Raw genomic sequence first — 21,401 nt, forward strand, 5'->3', positions numbered from 1 at the left:
AAACCCTTCTTTAAGTAAGTTATATTGCAAGACAGGGCTGGTATTACAGGGACATAATGGACCACCCAGGGCTGTCATGCGGTCTGACAGCACACCTCTGGAAGGTCAATTATTATCCTGTAATACCAAAATTTTAGGGTATTATTACACTTAGAAAATGGGATACCTGTTGTTTTGTATTTATTTTATAATTAGTGTACATAACTCTGTAATTTTGATGTAATACAGTTCCTCCATCTAATGTTTCAGAGTTGCTGTACAATAAGTAATATCTGGTAGAGGGAACATTTTGCATCAAAAACATATGCTATATAAGTAGCTAATACTACACACACACACACACACACACACACACACACACACACACACACACACACACACACACACACACACACACACACACACACACACACACACACACACACACGCGCGCGCGCGCGCACACAGGCAAATACACACATATATATAGAGACACGGATACACAGATGCAGAGGCAGACACACACATGCAGAGAAACACAAACATACACACACACACGTATATATACACACTCACACGTATCATTCTAACTGCTGATACAGTTTAGTTTTTCATGTTTAATAAACATAGCTTTTTAAAATCATCATTTGCAAGGGGGGAGTAAAATGAGACATCCTTGTAACTGCTGCTGCAGTTACTTTTGTATCCTGAGTTTTATTTTTCCTTTTTTCTTTTCTTTCTTTTTTTTTATTTTTCCTTTCTTCTTTGGCTCTCACTAAATAACCACATTAAGTAAATTTTAAAAAGCTGCAGCCTTTTTTTTGTCTATGCATCATAGCAGCTTAATTTTTATGTATTAAGCCACAGCATTGTTAACAGGTTCTCCTCTTATATTACTGCCCTCTTGGAGAATGGCAGCTCTCCAAAAGGTATCATCTGAATTTCAGCCCATTTTCTACAGGAATACAGTTCCTACCGTCTGTATATTGCTAGATACTGCATTACACAACGGTAATTCAGCTAAGTACTAAAAATTGCAATATTGCAAGCCTGGCAGTATTAGCAGCACACTATGTAAAGTTAACAGTATTATAACCATTGAATTATAGCAATGAAAGCCAAATGAATGAATACTTAACTGAATATGTATGTAAATACTTCTGTTTTGTACCATATTAATGAGCATATGTTACAGGAGCATTTCTCCTTGGGTCTCCACTGAAAATGGGCAAGCAATCCCTGTAAAACATTCATTGCAAACAGAAGCAAATAAATAAATAAATAAATAAATACTGAATGACACCAGACATTGCTCTTAATCTTTTTTCACTTTCTGGGCAAGCTGGTGAAGCTGCTGCCTTTGCATGTCAAATTATTAGTGATGGCACCTGCCCTCCTTTTCTAGGGATTCCATTTTCCATGTACAGCTGTTAGCTTTGTCAACACATGAAGTTTTTTTTTTTTGTAATGGACCAGTCTTGTAGCTTGCATCCTCTTTTTCTATAGATGACTCAATAGAAATGGAGAAGTAATTTTTTGTCCTTAGCACACCAGCTTGGGGCTCTACCCTGAGCTTTCCCAGAAGTGATCTCTTCCAAATAGAGTCAAGAAGCAAAACTGTAGCTATTTGGTGCTTCTGATACTGCCAGGCCTTGAACGATTCCTAATGCAGCATAACTATAAGTAGCTCAGGTCATTGCAGGCTTGTACATCGCTGCACCAGCTGTGTGCTTGCATGGCTCAGATAGGCATGTGTGAATTCATTAGTCAGTGCACATTCATGCAAATAGAAACTTGCTTATAACAATGGACAAATGGGAATATTTGCAGAATAATGCATTTTATAGAACAGTGTACCTAAAACTGTTATTTATAAAAGCAGTTTGGAAACTTACCAGACTTTGTTGAAACATTGAGTAGGATGCCATTTTGTGCCCAGTTGATTACTTTGTTTTTGCAAAGATGTTCAGAAAGCCTAAGTAAAAACACATATTTAAAATAAATTAAATGAATGAGTAAACATGCTCAGAACAGTTTTATAAATACAGGCAGGGCAGGAAATACTTGTATGGTACTGGCAAGAGAAGAAACTATTACTACTACTAGTAACTGTCACTCACTCAACAATTTCAATATAAGCACTTATTAACATCTGGCAATAGTATTGCATAGGACCACTGTGCAAAGAAATGATTCAAAGCAATGGAACTCAGTGTCAATCTTCTTTAAGTCTACACATTTAAACCACCTTCACCACAAAACATATAGTGGTAAAATCATGTATCATGCGGTTATTAAGGCACTGCAAAAGACAGTTCACTGATAGTGTACATAGAGAAACACACAGCCACACATAACACACATGTAAGCATGCGCGCACACAAACATGCACACACATGAGTGCACACACACGTGTGCATACACATACAAAAGTGCACACAAACAACAATGCTCCACTGTTAATAACCAAAACTGCACAGAATCACATTACAGTGTTAGACATTAGTCAGGTCGGGTGGGGTACAGCTTGTATTTTAGATGGTAGAGTATACTCAGTTAATCCTATAGTTAGTATGTTACAGCAACAGAGAACAAGACGAAAGAAGGATAATTCCCCAAAGGCACTAAAGACCTATGAGGTGGAAAATCCTTTTTGAAAAGAGTCTTAGACATGCAGCCAATGCATAGAATTAAGAGTTGCAAGACATAAATGATACTGGGAGAAGAAACTGTACTGTACTTTGGCACTGTGTAGAAACACAGGTGTTCAGTGCCAGAAGTAAAGCACAATGACATGTATTTGCAGATAGCACCACAGGTGGGGGTCCTTTTATTGTGCAAAGCCTTACATTTGATGAAAAAAATCATATCCCTTCACAGTGATGGCTATGAATGTGAGGTTGAGTGAAAAGGTACTAGTCAAGGTGACATGGATATTGTCAGATTGGTACACCCACTCCATGATGACAAAGTTATTGCAGCAGGTCAGTATTATCAGGTGGCATTTTGGACTGTTTGAGAGTTATTTGTCAAGTGAGTCAGATAGGGATGGTGAGAGTGTTGCAAGGAATACATGAGGAAATTCACCAGTACATGGAAATTCAATGATTACATGATATAGCAATTGCACAGCATCAACAACTGAAGATTCATTGACACTACACACAAACTCAGGGCCTATACATGCCATTTAAGAGTTTACCTTATTGTCATCCTGATGCAAATATAAATCCTCCTTAAATGGGTCCTTATAAGCAATATATCATACATGTATATGTAGGGAATTTCATACCTTCCTTTCCCTATGAAACAAGAAAGATTTTTTTCACTGTAGAGCTGACAGTGAGTAAACTAACCAGAAAATTGTTATTCCTTGAATTACAAACTCAACACCCATTGTTGTCACCTGAACTTCATAATATAGGCATTTGTGAACTAAAATTAAATTACCTTTAAGGATTCTGTAATCTATCGAAAAAAGGGAAAGATGTTTGCATCTCTCACAATAAGATAAATGGTAAAGACCTCCTACCTGTCTTCTGATGGTCTTTTGAATGTGTTTGATCTTATTCAAATGAAAGACTCCCAATGTCCAAAAACAGCCATACTACGTTATTGGTTGACAAATGATAGATGTATGAAGGTTATTCAAAATAACTTGGTCTCTGCTAGAAAACATTTTGAGATGTTTTTTATAAGCCTTAGCATTTCCTAATTATTAGTTTAATGCTCATTACATTTAATGTGGATTCTACTAGTTTATCCAAGTCCTTAACCATGCTGGTGGATCAGAGGATGTAGTTATCCAATGCACATGGGAACATCAGGTTAACTGATCCATAGTGAGTCACCATACTGTTATTAAACTCCATGTACTTATTTCATACCCATGTACTTAAGCTGACCAAACAACTACTAACAGAATGATGATCCTTTATGCAGGTGACTTTGCAAACTATTGTTATGTTGTCAGACTTTCATTGCAAACTACAAATGGAAACATTTGTCGGTTTTATGGATCACAGACCATAGAAAATTGACTAGAATTTTTTTTTCTGATAAATAACATGTATAACTTAGTGCAGAATCTTGAAGATCAAGAGAATAGAGCCAGAAGATGCCATTGCCATTGTCAATGACTGCCCAAAGAACTGAAGTGAAAAAATGACTTTTTAATCCTAATTTGTATACTTATGAATCTAAGCATGTATATCAACTCATCTTGAAAGTGCACTAAGTTCACTTATTGCAAAATCAACTTCACTTTAATTGCCTATCTGGTCACTTATTTGTTGATTGTTTTATTACATTCGTTAAAGATCTTACAAAAAAACTTAAATCAAAGATAAATTGTCGCATATGAATCGATATAACAAATTATTATATGGATCAGTGATTATTGTTTAATTACTGCATCAAAAGAAAAACAAACACTAGCCACTAATGAAGACATTAATTCCTCAAAAATGACACATTATTACCTGACAGATTCAGGATTCACCTCGCCTCATGGAAGATTTGAATTTTTAAGCAAAGCTAAGTAATTACAGTCTGCAGAAAAAAGTAACTTTGCAGTTAGAATTGAAAGGATGAACTAATAAAAACTAAAATTAAAACATCAGCCATAGGGCATTCTTATAAAACTGTGGCTTAAACAAATATTTGAGAAGCATCTTGCTCTAATTAAAAATGGAAATGGTGTACTGAACCACTGAGGCATATTATATATCAAGCATGAAGCTTTGAACCATCACTAGAATAAGTAAGCTTACTTACCTTCATGATTTGAGCATCTGTTTATATTTCAAAAGCAGTCATCGGGATGGATTCCAAAATATTGTTGCAGACAGCACAGTTTGCCAAAGGAAGATGTCAGTGAACTAATTACAGATGCAATTTCAAGAACTACCACAATGAAAGAATGACTCCCGCTGCTTGTCTAGTCAGGATGTAATAGACAAGACTTTGTGGGTTCTGTTCAAACAGCTTTATTATGTACAAAAAATAAATCTCATCTGTTCAAATCTTTAGCCTCCTGGAGCCATATTACGTTCCCATTTATCTCTTCCACTACTTTATCCGTATACTCCCAAGTTATACAATTAAAGACCTGCAGCATATCCAGGAGAACAACTCCTACTTTCCTTGACCCTTCTTTCTGTGCTCAGTCAATAAGATTTATTCATGCTTACCAGTGATCCCACGGAGAACTGGCCTTTAACAAAATCCAGTTACACATCCCTATTAATGTAGGCAATACACTCTACAGCCTAGCTGACAGTACTTATGCAAACAGTTTAACATTAGCATTACACATAAATATTGGACCTATAATTACAAACAGCAATCCACTCACCTTTTATTTATTCAAAACCATGGTTGTAGCCTTTTCAGCTGTAGCTGCTAATCTACTCTCATCCAACATACCACTAGAAAACTTTTGTTGAAAACTTCCCTACTTGAAATCTCATCCTTTACAGAAACCTATCAGATTACCATCTGGGCTACCAGCTTTCCTGCCTTTTAGATACTTTGCAGCATCCAACATCTGGCCTTTCCTATTTGGTCTGTTCATCTTTCCCTATCCTCTTCTCCTCATGTTTGCCCCTACATTGTTCAAAATTATCCTACTGTACTTTCCTCCAATATATATAATTCACTGTAATGATCTCAAAAAATTTTCCTTATACCTCCCCACTTTTTTGATCCTTTATTTACAGGTTCATAGATAAATATTAGGCTAACTGCCTTGAAGGGTCATTTTAAGCTTAGCCAATAACCTGTACACTGTGTTTCTAAGGTGAAAACTTTAACCATTACACCAAACCCACCCCCTTTCCACATCCCAATCTTTAAATCTATTCTCCCCTGCATCTGCCATCATGCCCTTCCCTGAGCCATTTCAGGTTTTATCTTATGGCTCCCAGTCTGAATTGTAAAACACCATCTAGTAAATCAACATAGTTTAAACCATAAACTATAAGTCAGTCTGAAAAGCAATACATTTGCACTCACTCTTCTGCCTTTACATTTCCACCTCAGTGGTTGTAAGGGGGGGTACCCTGTATATATATATATATATATATATATATATATATATATATATATATATATATATATACATTAACACTAAGATCTATATACCTCAAGAATAGGCGGAATGCTTTAAGGAATCTGCCACAGCCTTAGAATTAGCATACATTCGTTAATATTTGCACTTTCACTTCTGATGTCCTGAGGATTGCAATTATTGTCTGAATTCCCACAAGCTACCCATGGAAGTGGTTGTGATTTAGAAAACAGAGTCCATTATTTTTAGGCAAAAAAAAAACTGCATATGTTGCTCTTGTGTAATATCTGCCAGCAAATATAACATAAAACACTTTTTTTCCTGAATATACTTTCTCAAGGACAGCAAGACACAGGCCATCTGGATTAAGCTTCACTTGAGTACCTATAAATGGCATGTTTTTGTACATCATAACTTTATGTCACTGTTAATCATTTCTCAGTGTACCTCAGAGTTTTTATAGCCAAGTATCAATTATATGAATTGCATTTTTCAGGATTAAACAATGTCTATAAGGTATTAATGAATAGGAGTGAAACAGAATGGTCTCTCTTCATGCTGTCTCAGATGATATTTTAAAAACCCAAATTAAAAAAAATAAATAAAAGGCTTTTATTCAACAGTGCAAAGAATGAAGTGACATTTGCAATTTACAGTCATTAATTAAGATGATATACCTCAGGATTAAAATTAATAAACTAAATCCCAAGACACATTCATCATTTTAGTACCACAACTAAATTTCAAACTCACTGCTTTCCCTTGTAACTGAACTTTTGTAAGCAATATCAGTAACAGTAAAAAGAAGTAGGGTTCCATTTTTGAGGGTGAATCCCTTTGGGTGACATGTTAAGCCAAGGTTTCATCTGCTTGAGTAGGTGGTAGCTCAGATGAAATACCATCTCTAATCTCCCCTGAAAAAGGCTATTATCTTCTCTTTAATTTCCACAACGTTACCTTGGGAAACAGAATCTCTAATGTGCATTTCTGTCTTAGCACTATAGGATTAGGCCTGGTAACATCCATATATGTCTCATTTTATACAATACATCAAAACAAACTATTCCAAACTAGACAGTATAGTTGCCCTTCTTGTTAAATGCCTCTGCAGTTATCTTATATTTTTAATGGTGGGGCAATTCAATTTATGCTTTACATCTGGAAAGCATAGAAAGTCTCACACATAGCATGCCGTCCTTGAAGAAAAGCTGCAAAAGCACATAAATGTTCTTTAGAGTTCACAGTTCAAGTTCTGTACTTGCTATAATTTGGGTTTATATTTCACATACATTTTGCGTAATGTGCTATATATGTCTTAAATGTCCTATCTGTCTCTTTTTCCAGGTAGTATCTGTGGTTATGCATTACATTAATCCTTTAAGAGATGCAGATTTAGAGGGATGAGAAAGAAAAAAATATTTTTTTACTTTCTTACTGTGCTGTTATACCATGTTTATTTAATGAATATGAAAAAAATGTCTAAGCATCTGAAAATGCTAAGGTAGTCATTCTTTAAATGACTTATGTTATTTGAAAGTCAGTGCTGACATCAGGGCAGTATAATGCTATCTTTGAAGTGAGAGCTCTAGTATTATTCTTTAGCTGCTATCAAAGGACACATATATTACAGCGCTTTCTGCTGAAGGTTTAGAGATATTGTAACAAATCTGATCCAGCCATCGACTTGTCACATGTTCTTGTTAGCAATACACAAGTCAAGCATCTGTTTTGGCCAATTTATCTTATATTGACAGAAGAGAGATGCAGATACTGTTGCCCTGTCAGGTGATTTCTGTACAAGTTCAGTCTGGCTAGCACAAAATGTTATTTAGTCTGGAGTCTTATCAATTTTTCTGACAGCAAAGTGTTAATTGTTCACCAGGTTTCCAACCAGTTGAACCATATATTTGCTGGCTGCTGATGGTCTTTTTTGTGTGGCACTAATATCAAATGGATACAATTTTGTGAAATTATTGAATCGTCTGTAATTAAGTATGAGCTGACATTTACTAATAGGTGCATAGTGCTAATGTTGCATTTGTTTTTTTTTTTTTCCAAAGAATGTGATGCCATGAGCAAAAACAAATCATTTTTAATTTTTGCATGGAAAGTTTACTAGTCAGGAATAAAAATGTTAGTCATATGTATACCAGCATTGCCTGCCATCCTTGTACACTGTAATTATACAAATGCAGTCTCTAACAACCCTCAGAATATATGCCTCTGAAGTATGGCATTAGAGATCGCTAAGAAAACTTGTGAACTTTTGTATATTATACAAGTGTCTTGATTGTAGAAGGCACCACACATGACAGGTGATGAGCTTAGTGCAACAATATGTAAAATCCTATGACTGAACTTTTCATGCTGTGAATCACCTTCTAGCAAAATTTAGAGATCTAAACTCATTCAGTTGAAAATGCATTCTTGCATGTTGATGGCAGCAACTAAGCTAAAATAACCATCTCTGATATCATACAACCTTAAGCCAAGTCAGAAAAGCAGTCATTGTGTTACTGAGGAAACAGGTATGGTAGACTAAAGGGATGACACAAAAAAAAAAAAAAAAACTCAAAGCAGTATACAAAAAAGGTAGCTGGTGTCCTTTTCCAGAATGTGTATAAGATGACTAACTTCCATATTTGACCAAGACTTGGCTGTATTTTGGATGCATCAAGTGGGAAAAGACCATCAAATGCAACTTTGAACCAAAATAGCTCACGCATTTCATGCCACCCCATTACCAAAACAAATGGAAAAGTACTATTAAAGCAAGCTTTTTGATTTGATTTCACGTTCCATGCGGACTTTTCACAATTGGCTCACAATGCTGGATTAAGATGTAAAATATTTCATCACTTCTGTAAGAACCAGTTATGCCAACAGATTTGTTTCTTCCATTTATAATTATGTAATTATGTTAGTTACATTTGAAGTAATTATTAGAGAAATATATTAATTTATTTTATGTCACCAAATTAAAGAAAATCCTATCTAGAGAAGAGTTTAATCTCCCATGACTGAGAGCAGACAAACTTCCTTCTCTGCCTTTTACAGAAGGAAATGATTTATTGAAAATGTGAATGGAGTTGTCCTTACAGCATATGGAGAGTTGGTTAGAAATATTTATAACAAATGAAATACACTATGAGAAAATTAAACAGCAGATTACTGAAAGCCATACTAAAGAATATATATATATATATATATATATATATATATATATATATATATATATATATATATATATATGGATTCCTATTACGAGAACAAATGTTCACAACTTCGAACTTGTAATAGGAAGCCTCACTTACGCGAAAGTTCACTTTAACGAAAGTGAACTTCCGCGAAAGTGCACTTAACCAAAAGTACCACAGCACAGTGGAGGACATCAAAAAACAAGCTATGTCCTCCACTATGGTGCGATACTCACGGACCTTAGGGTTGGGGCATGGGTTAGGGTAAGGGGATAGTTAGTAAAGCTATCCCCTTACCCTAACCCATGCCCTAACCCTAAGGTTCGTGACTATTGCACCATAGTGGAGGACATTGCTATATCCTTCACTTGTGCTGCAGTCATCATGGACCTTAGGGTTAGGGCACGGGTCATGGTAAGGGGATAGCCCTATGGGCTATCCCCTTACCATGACCTGTGGCTTAACCCTAAGGTCCGTGAGTACTGCACGGAAGTTCAGTACAACACCCGTTCATTGTACTGAACTTCGCGTAAGTGCACTTTCGATTAACTGCACTTTCGCTGCAGTGTGCATTCCATACACTATTTCGAAGAAGTGAACCTTTGAGCTAGTGTATGGAATCCATATATATATATATATATATATATATATATATATATATATATATATATATATATATATATATATATATATATATATATATATATATATATATATATATATATATATATATATATATATATATATATATATATGTATCTACATCTCTATCTCAATCTCTATCTCTATCTATATAGAGAGAGAGAGACAGATAGATAAACTTTTGGAAGGAGTTAAAAAAGATGTTCATCATTTTTCAGTAGCCTTAGCTATATGTGTCTTATCCTGCCAAGGGTATAATAGCCAAATAGCCTCCAAAGCTTCAGGGCATCTTCCACATGCCCATTCTGTCAGGCAACTAGAGCAAAGCTGACTAATGAAAAGCCAAGTTTAGGCACCAATTCCTTCAGAACTTTACTGCCACTGAAGAGTACACACCTTTGCGGATTATGAGGATCGGTGATCTGCTTGAGCTGTTCCTTTGTGAGAAAATAAGTTCCCTTTTGGGGAGGGGACTTCTCTTCAATTATTTTTATTATAGTACTTTCATTTTCATGAAAGTCATGTTAAAGCTATGAATCTGTCTTTTAACAGACTAGGAGACTGCATTGTACTTTTAAATCAGAGCATATTTTATTTTCCTGTCATTCTTAATGTTTAATCTATTTAAAATAATTTCTTCTGTAGAAAAATCATGTTTGTTTTGCTTTTGGGGGATGGCAGAGTATTAAAGTGCTTTTTTATTTTGTTTTTGAGTGAAAATAGTGACTTTTAAAGACTTAACATTTTTCCGACTTTTATTGCTTGTTTTCTACAGAAAACAGGCAGAAATTTGACCATTCAACAAACTTCCAATCCCACTGTCGGTCCCTTTTCCAGCCACAAAAATAAATAATTAAGGAAACAGCCTTTGTCAGCATACCAGGCTAGCAATTTGCCTCACCTGACTCTGCTGTATCCATTTGTTGTACCTCAGATTATTCATTTTTTACCCCAGATCCCTCTAGTGTAGCACATATAGCCACTATAGACAACTGGCTAGCCATGTCCTCTGTGGCTGTTGGCATCTCCTCTGCAGGCAAGAGAGAGCCACTCTTGTTGACTTTGTGATAGGGAATAAGGAAAGCCTCACTGTGTTGTCAGAATGTCATGCCCATCCCTGGAAAAGCTGAAGCTGCCATTTATAACACTGTTGGCCCCATTTTTTTTTTCTGTCAAAAAGAAGTATAAAACTAAACATGTATCTACTTCTTCTGAAATTTCCTTGGACAGCAGAAGTTTACTGGGTCTGGCTCAGGGTTTTATTCAGGATTCTGATCCTCCTTATTTATTGCTTTCTGGTAGATTTTCAGTAACTAAGATGTTTTCCAGAGTGTGTCAGAGTTTTCAGTGGGAGAACACTAATAGCAAGTCTGCTACCCCTAAAAAGGTAGATCGAATGTATTAAGTTCCACAGACTTTTTTAAGTTTTTATACACTCTTCCCAGACCTGGCCTAGCAGCTATAGCTTTAGTTAATTCTTATCCTACTCTTCTGATAAGGATGGGAAGATTACAAATGGGCACAGGGAAATATGGTATGCTTCTCCAGTTTTGAATTCCAGAATTTTGATTTGTCAGGCTGACATGATAATGTTTATTCTGATTAATTGTGGAAGAATGTTTGGTCTGCAGTTTCTTCTTCTTGTGAGGAAAGTCTACTTTAAATCATTTGCTTTTTACCTATTGTACTAGTCACTGCTCTCTGCTTACCATGTGTGCATGACCTAGTTGACAACGCATCTAGGTCTATGGCCTCCAGAATTTTGATGAGATTTGCTTTTCTGTATTCTCAGAACCTCCCAAGTGGATGTGTATAATGACATTTTATTTTCTCTTTGTGGATAGAGATGCACTTTTTGTCTCATTGCTATAAAGGCAATCAACAAGTGTAATGAAAGAGGCTAGTTAAATTAGGGAAACACTAAGTTTTTCCTGGCGTCCTTTTACACATTATTTTAATAGATTCTCCAACTCCTCATCCAATTTTGTCATAAAAACAAAGGTGTTCCAAAATTAATGCAGGAACCCCCAAACCTAAGGACAATCCATCTAGCCATTTTCACTATTTATTAGACCTTTGACCCTCCTCCCACCCTAGCAGTCTACTTTGCCTTCCAGAAAGTCTAAATCTCCACTTTTCTTTTTGGCAACAGATACTTTCAGACAAATGATTTCAGAAGATCATTCTTCAAGTTTATAGATGGTAATGAAAGGGTATTTCTCCTTTCCATGGGGGTTATTCCTCATGCTCCAGACCAGACTCCTTTAAATTCTACCTGACACCTGTCCTTCATTACATGTCTTTCTAAGGAGTGATAGAACCAATTTCTCCTTCCCAAGCTGGGAAAGTTTCTGTTCAAGGATGTTTTTAAGATCAAATAAAGAAGATGCTTGGAAACCAGTTCTGGATATTTCTTCTTAGACCTATTTTGGATAGTGCCTAACTTCTAAATGATGCTACTTCACAATATGTTATCTCTTCTTTCTCAGTCAAGTGTCCCAGTAACACTACATTTAAAAGATGCTTATAATCACATTCTGTTTCATCTGGACTTTGGGTGTTTTTTTAAAATGTGTATGTCTGGACACTTTATTAGTTCTGGGCTTTACCCTTTGGACTATCCACTGCACAAGGAGTGTCCACAAAGTGGCTAGCTCCAGTTATAACATACAGCAGGCTGCAGAGTATGAGTGTCCATCTTCTTTTTTTTCATATTTAAATGATGTTTATCTTTCCAAAGTCTTTTCAAAGTGCCAGGAATATCTCACTTGGGTGAGAGATCTCTTTCAGAAGCTGTGATTCCAAGAGTACATTCAAATTTCCTTTTTGACTTATTTGTGCAGGCTTGTGTTCCCGGAGTATCAGATGGGCAACTCACTTCAAAGACCTTTTCTTCCACAGGAAAATAGATCTAAATCTAAATATAATTCTATGGTTTCCAATTCCGATGTGGTGGTGCTGCGGTAGCGTCGTCGCCTCACAGTAAGACGCTGTCTGGTTTGATTCTCAGCTAGAGCATCTTCTGCGTGGTGACATGTGTGAATGGGCGTACCTTTGTTGAAGGTTGTGCATCAGGACTGGTAACTCGGCATGTAAAAATCAACTACCAGTCATTAGCGGACCGGAGTTCCGCTGTGGCGACCTTTAACCAGGAAAAGCCGAAAGACACAACAACTTCTATGGTTTCCAATCAGACTTTAGTCACTGTGAGGGAATACTTCAGGATCTTGGGTCTCATGGCATTCATATTTCTCATGATAACTGAGGCCAAACTCCACATGAGAAATAAACAATGGGATCTGAAGTCTGTTTGGTTCCAGCACAAACATCTCTTGTCATTTCACATACAATTGCTGAGACTTGTCAGTAGAAAATTTACTTGGTGGAGACAACAAGTATCCCTAAATTTGGATCTCCCCTTATCCCTTCCTGTTCCCAAGGAGTCAGTCATCTCAGTCAGCTTTGATATTACTTGGTTGAGCGGTTTAATGAAGGATAATAGTACACAGGGTTTGGCACCTAAATGGTTATTTAAATGATTCAGAACCACCTTCTAGTTGTTCTGAAGAAGTCTGATTACATCAGATGAAAGCACTTAACCTGAGTTTGTTGGTGGATTTATTTGGTAATAAATTTTATTGGTTCGAGCCGAGGAGTCTGTCATCCAGTTTCAGCTTTCAACAACCAGGCTGTTGGTGTTGTGTATTAGTACACAGGGTTTGAGGCACCCAGATCAGATCAAGCACATACATATTGAACAGATGCATGATCTAATCAAAGCACTCAATTCTCTGGACTATCTTTGGTCACCAGCACCTCTTCAAGTTATTTCAGACAATATTACAATCATGTTGTACATCTACAAGTAGAGGGAAACCCCCCCTTTATTAGACTAGTCATATTAACTTGGGATATAGCTTAAAAGCTCAATCTCATTATTTAGGTATCCTTCATTCCATAAGAGCAATCTTGTGTTACAGACAAGCTGAGCAGGACAGAGCAATCCCTCACATATGCAAACTGGGTCAGGGGATCCTTCAAGATTTGATCCATCTGTGGGGAGATCATCAAGCAAACCTATTTGCCTCTTCTTTAATCAGTAGGCATGGCTCTGCTCCAGGACTGCATGCAAGAAGGCCTGGAAGACAGATTCCTTTTCATTTTCTTTGACAGTAATATTCCTGTATGTTTTCCACCCTTTCCAGTGATAACCAAAGGACTTCTAAAGATTTAGAAGGAATCCGCCTAGATCATTGTGGTGACTCCCTTTCTGTCCCTGGCAGCAGTGGTTCTCCCTTCATTTGGGAATGTCCATGGTCAATTTCCACTGGCTTCCTCATAGAATGAATCCACTCAAACAAGATCAGGGGTGTTTGATACAGCTTGACTCCAACCACCTTCAGGATCATAGGATTATAGGAGTTTACAAGTCTACCGACACAGAGGTCATTTGAAGCCTAGCCATTTCATCCCAATGTAATACCATAGATATACTAGTCAATACCAAAGACTGTATTTAGTAATGACTGCCCATGTCCAGGAGGGTTGTGGGTGCTATCCCCAGTAAAAATTTATGGTATCCCATCCACTCTTCTATTTTCCTTTTGAACAGTGTCATAGAGTGCTCTGTTTCACATGAATTGATAACCTATTCCAAAGATGGGGCAATCACTGGGAGACAAATCTGTCCCTCCAGCATGTCTTATTTAAGTTGCAGGCCATATTTAGGCTCCTGGAATGGGTAATTCTGGTCCTGTTTGATTTAGGGATGTGTAGCAAGTTCATTAGGTTTGGGTCTGAGATTGCTCCGTAAGCCAGACAAAAGTCTCCCCTAAGAAGTCTATATGATGCAGAATTTAGTGACAGGGACTTTAGTCACTCAGTATACATAATGTGCTGGAGTCCCTTAATCTTCTCTGTTAGAAACCTCTGAGGTCTTTCCAGTTGCTGCAGGTGCTTTGTACTGTACATGCTGAATGGGGTGTTATACTCAGTTATGGGCCTGATTAGTGTCAGGTATAGAGGGGTTATAACCTCCTTTTCTATTGAGGAGTTGCCTTTACTAATCAAGTGTGCTATGTAATCAGCCTTCCTTACTACAGTAGACATATGATGGTCAAATATAAGGTCACAGTGAACTTGTGATCCCAGATCCATTACCACTTCATAGGTAGTTAGGGTATTGTTGTTGATTTGATAGTGTGAAGGGACATTGTTTCTGATGATGGTCATAATGATGCATTTCTTTGCATTCAGTTTGAGACTATGACTAAGACACCAGTCGTTGCTCTGCGCAAGACCCGTCTGGAGTATACTGACATAATTTGGGGAACTCAATAATTGCACCTAGTTTGCAGTCATCCACAAACTTGGTCAGCCACAACCCCTTACTTTTGACCTGAACTTCTGAGAAGTATATACCAAACAGTAGGGGCCCAGCACTGACCTTTGTGGCACCCCACTGTTGACAGGTCTACTGGCTGATGTGGAGTCACCCACTTTTATAGTGTGTGTGTCCAGTTTATGAGCCAGTTGGCAACCCATCTTGCAACAAAATGGTTTACATTCAGTTTGCTAAGTTTATTGGTAATGTCTACATATGGGTTTGTGTCAAAAGCCTTTGCCTAGTTGAGGTATGCTTTGTGCACAAATGTGCCCTTGTCAGTGGCCCTGATCACATTTTCAAAGAAATCCACCAGATTTAACATGCATTATCTGCCCTTGATGAAGCCAAATTGAGTAGGATCCAGGGTTCAGAGGTCCTGATGAGGTCCATAATAAAACATTCCATGGCCTTACAGATGATGGCAGTCAGGCTTATGTGTCTATAATTTTCCATATCTGTTGAGGGGTCACTTTTGTGCAGGGGAATAACTGCTGCTGTTCTCCATACACAAAGCCTGTGGTTAGGCTATGAATGAAAAGTATACTAAATGGTGATGCTAGTTCATGCCTCTTTAGAAGACAGCCTGGGATGCCATCTGGTCTCATAGCGGGTGTGTTTTTTTCCTTGTACAAGGCTTTAATGACCTACTCTTCAGATATGCAGGGTGGAAGTGAGAGTTTGGGGCAGAGTTGGTGATAAGTTTGGAGGGGATAAGGGAGTGAAATTTTGGCCAAACCTATCTGCAACAAGTTTGCTATCTCTGTGGGGGCAGTGTGTGTGATACCGTTAGTTACTATTTGTGAACATGCTTGTGTCCTACCTTTTAGGCTGTAAAAGGCCTTATGGTTATCCTTGGCTGTGATTGCTAAGTTTTTCTCAAAGTTACCCTTAGAGAACTTGACATGTTGTCTTACTTGCCTCTTGAGACTGAGGAGGATGCTTTTCCATTGTAGGGGCCTTGTCTTTGTTTTCTTGTTTTCTTGGACAGCAATTTTTTCTTTTGTTGTAAAGTTTGTTGATGCTGATTCTCCATCATGGCAGATTGTTTTTACTTAGGGATCTCGCTTTGGTTCCTTCTGGTACAGATGAGTCTATACACTTATGCAAGTGATTTTACAGGGTTTTAGTGTAAACTTTGGTGCAGTTAACACTTACAGCTGGGACTGGGGCTTGGAATGCATTTATACCTTCTCCTAGGAGGGTATAGTTTGCCTTGGTAAAGTTTTTTAGTCTGACTTTGCCCTTTATGAGTTCTGGTCTTAGTGCCAGTTCGAAGGTGACTGATTTGTGTCAGATTTAACTAATGAGGGACGGATAGCTGTGGCAGTGCATCTGCTTAACATGTTATTCAGGACCAGATCTAGTATGTTTGTTCCTCTTGTCATGGTATGAACAATTCAGTTACAAAGTCAAGGAACTTTTGAGCTAGTGAGTTAGGGCTAGAGTAAATTTCCCAGTTGATGGTGGAATAATTGAAATCCCCCATAAGCAGAGTGTTTGGAAATATTTGGATTGACTCTAATTTGGTCGAAAAGGCTTTGTGTGCATCATGATCCATGGAAGGGGATCTATAACTGGCTATTACTTGAATGGGGGGTCTTATCCACAATAATCTGAACTTGGAGTAACTCCATGGAGTTGTCAAGTCTAACTAGACAGGAGGTGAATTTATCTGTAAAATAGATAGAAACACCATCTCTCTTGGTTCTCACATGTTAATTTTGCAGTCTGAAGGTGTGGAAGGTATTGTAGCCTTACACAGCCTAGGTACTGTCTGAGGCTTTCAACCAGGTTTCTGTGACTGCACAGATACCCACACCTCACATCTCTGTAGATAAAGTGTTTCAGGCTGTATCCAAGGCAAAGAACACAGCTTCCATGGGACCTGATAGTATCCCAGGCTGTAGTCTGCACCATCTCCAGTAAGAACTGGCTTCTCCATTGAGCACCCTTTTCAACCACAGCCTAAGTACAGGATTCATTCCAGCAGAGTGGAGAACTGCCATTGTCATCTCCTTGCACAAAGGTGGTGCCACTACTGACCCTGGAAACTATTTCTCCATTAGCTTGACAAGTCTGATCTGTAAAGCCATGGAGTATATTATTATGGATCTCATAAGCAAGGACATAGGCAATTTCCAAGCACTTGATCCCACCCAGTTCAGATTTGTCCAGGGCAGATCTTGCCTGCTGAACCTGATTGACTTCTTTGAGACTGTCACCAAGGCCCTAGATGAGGGAAAGTCAGTACATACAGCTTACCTTGACTTGCCCAAGGCCTTTGACACAATCCCCCACTCAGGCATCATCGAAAAGCTAAACACAACTTGACGTAACTCCCTATGTCATCAGGTGGGTGGCCAAGTGGATCACTGACAGGACTCTCAAAGTCCAAATAAAAAAAACAAAGAAACCAAGCTTTCTACAACAACTAATATTCAAGTAGGTTCTTCAGAAATAAATAATACGCAGCCTATCTAAAGAATACTTGATGTGTTTACAGAAATTGTGAGCTATACTGTTTTTATTTTTATTGGGCGGTGTTATTAGGAAATGTGCAAAAAGTTTGCAATGTGTTGAATTTATATGAGGAGCATCCTTGTCTGGTCTAAAGTTAATTGACTTCAGAATGTCAGAGGCTTATTGGAAAATATGTGATTCAACTGACTTATATATGAATTTCCCTTTGAATGTGAAGTGCTTACACCTTTTGTATTAATAAATGCAGAAATCCACCTGCTAAAAGTTCTTCTTTGATGTGCTTTCTTTGTAAGTTTTTTATAAAGTTTGATGATTTAACTTCATCAAAATGCTTTTTTTTTCTTATTGGCTTTCTGACTAAACCATGATAACTCTTTATTTTTATTATTTATTTATTTATTTTATTTTACATATGTTTACCAGGCTAGTCCGACTGGATATATTTCCATTTTCAGCAGAGGCCCGGGGAGAAATGCTCCACATTAAAGTTAATACAAACAAGTCATTACATAAAAAAAGCAAATAGTTAGTAAGAATACAAACAGAAATAAGGTTCAATCTAAAATATACTAGTAGGAAATTTATACTAGGAAGGACATTTACTTTTATTCACAGTATAAGAATAAGGGGAGTTATACTTTAGTAAAACATTCATGAAGAGTATAATTGCACAAGCAATTATAAAGCATACAACCATACTACGTTCTAAATTAAATTGTATCAGAGGCTAATTAACAAAGGTGTTTTTGAGATAGTCTTCTGAAGGGAGTGAGTGAACAGAGGTAAGAGAGGGTGTATAAGATTAGTCGGGATTGATGCATGGGCATAGCCAGAGTGTTTTTAGGTGTTGTTTGAGCTTTTGTTTAAAGAGGAAGGGTGATGATGTAATAGTTAGAGTGGTAGGTAGTAGATTCCAGTATTTACCTATGGTGTTAGAGAATAGAGAATCACCTGCAATGTTATTGGACTTAGTTAGCTTCACAAGAAGTTTATTAGAGGAGCGTAGTGAATTTAGATTAGAATAGGGATAAATAAGGTTAACTGAAATATATCTCAGTCTGAGAGGGTAAAACCTATCCTGTAGTGGAACTATGAGATCGTAGAAAGTACTGATTATTAGTGTAAAGTTGTATGAATTATGGCCTTCTGTACATTTGTTGTAGCTCTAATTAGAGAATTTCATCTGCAGTATTGCTACATTTCTGGTAAGAGTATTGTCACAGAAATTTTTGCTATAATTTTCACTTCCACGAGGAGAATAAATGGCAGCCGTCACAGAGAAAAGGGAAGGATATGTTAGGATTGCATTTTTCTGAGAATAATAATAATAATAATAAAACCAGTAACTGAATTTCTATATTGTTGCTGTTATGCCTAGTCCCAGTATTTAGCATTTGAGTCAGACTGAGCTCTAGGAATTTATTAATTGTGGATGTATGCAGGGTTTCCTAGTAAATTTCTAATTAGGGTCAGCACTATATTTTGTTAAGAATGTCTTGTGCAAGGTTTAGAGAAGAGGGAAGTGGAGCATACAGATTAGCTAATGATATCTTTCTATGGCCTTTCCAAAATGTATTCGGACATTGTGATTGTCTCTGGGGAAGTTACTTCTAGCTATTAATCCTGGGGTGAGATTTGCATTTTTTGAACTCGTGTTATAGCTCCACCTCTTACTCTAGGATGAGGTCTGTTATGTACAAATGTGTGATACTTACGTTCAATGAAATAGTAAATCCTGCTATTTTTTCAGCTATAATTTGGTAATTGATATTGTTTTCTATTGTTATGAGCTGGTCAGGCTCGCATGCTCATGTACACTACTGCTACATCTTTTGTAGGACCTATGTTATAGTAGGTGATAGGAAAACACTTTGAGGGGTAGAGATTCTTATACTGAGTTCATTATAATCAGATAATAGAATAATTAGTACCGCTACAGGCACAGTTGCTGTTGTAAATGAGAAAGACAATGTATTAATTGCCACCTATTTAATAAGTTTACATTTTTAAAGAGTGAGCTTTTATTGAAAGATGGAGCACAAGTAGGAGATTATGCCACAATCTTGAAACTTCAATTATATTGCTGTGACAGAATAATGAGGTTTGGTGGAGCACATTTTACAGGACATAACCAATTGTATTAGTTGTTTACTGAAGCAAGTGGAAGTAGTAAACTCTTGAAGTCGGGGATAATCTCCTTACCCTGTACAAGAACAATCTCTACAGTTTTTGATATGTTTTGTTTTTGCATTTTGTTTTGTCGATAATACCCTTCGTTTTTTCTATGCTGAAAAACTCTGTCATAACATCATGAAATACTATTTAAATAAAATCATAGGCTACTATATTTCTATACTAAGCATACCTGCACTAGTGTTTTATTTCCTAGAAGACAAGTTGTCAACTAGCAAGTGGCAGGTTGAATTGCATATATTGAAAATTAACATTTGTGCTGATGTAGTTGTGAAACTGCAATGTAAGAAGCTGGTCTTCTAGAGAATTAAGTTGTTTTTTTCTTACGCAGAATCCAAATAAGTGGTATGTAAACCATTGAGTAATATCTACCATTACATCACTTTTGTTAGTGTGGTTATAAAGACTTGCTAAATAAATAGTGAAATTAAACAAAAAAAAAAAAAGTCCACCAATATACTATTATCTTTAATATTTACAAAATCAATTGCAGTTTTAACATGAGGAGTAAAACTGCAAAGGAAATTAATTATAAAACAGATATGCTTCTAAAAGTGAGTAGCACAATTTAAATAAATGTGAAGACTATAGCTATGAAAAGTAGAAGTGAGTCATGAGGCTTTAAATCTTGTCATTGTAGAGAGAACAAATATGGATATTAAGAATATGGGAGCAGTGGTTAAAATAGATGTCCACAGGAAATAAGGTAGAAATGTGGGTGGAGCTTGAAGTAAAAAAGGAAAAGATGCTGGTCTGGGGTGAATGAGGATAAGGAAATGGAGTGAAGTGAAGTGCAATGAGACTGAATAGAATGGGGATCCCCCAAAAAATCATTAAGCTGAACTGTTAGTAACGTCAGCCACTGAAACAGCAATTGTGGAATGCAATAAGATCTAGCAAGGAATAGTAACAGACCTGCATAAAGTGTCAATTCCACTGAAACGTTACAAAATGAATGATATCGGGAAATAAAAATAAAACAGAGCACAATGCACAAAAACATGCAGGGGACACTTTTACAGCACATAAATATTCTTACTGCTTAAAAGAGGACAGGGCATGGCAGTGGACTTGTGGACTCTAAAGATTAAAATAAAGTAACTGAGTACTCTCTCTCTAAATAATTACTTAGTAACCACTTTTATTTTTCACTGCTTACTTTGGATAGATATGAGACAGTAGTACAGTGATATTTCTGATGCAAATGAGAGGTTACAACGTAGAAGTAAAGTGGTAAGTGTCCATGCTTATGTTTGCTGATACATTCCCTTTATATGAGTCATACAGAAGGTGATACCCATCTCTTCTGTGCAGCCATGACTAACCACTTCTCTGTTTGTACCATGTTGCATTTCAACAGCTTCTTATCCTGTTTCATGTCTTAAGGTGGGGGAGTGTATCCTGTCTCTTAAAGCAGAAATATACACTATGTTAGTCAACAGTAGGAAGAGGT

This window comes from Protopterus annectens, chromosome 2.part2 (assembly GCF_019279795.1).
Source record: "Protopterus annectens isolate FY-2018-M chromosome 2.part2, PAN1.0, whole genome shotgun sequence".
NCBI lineage: Eukaryota > Metazoa > Chordata > Ceratodontiformes > Protopteridae > Protopterus > Protopterus annectens.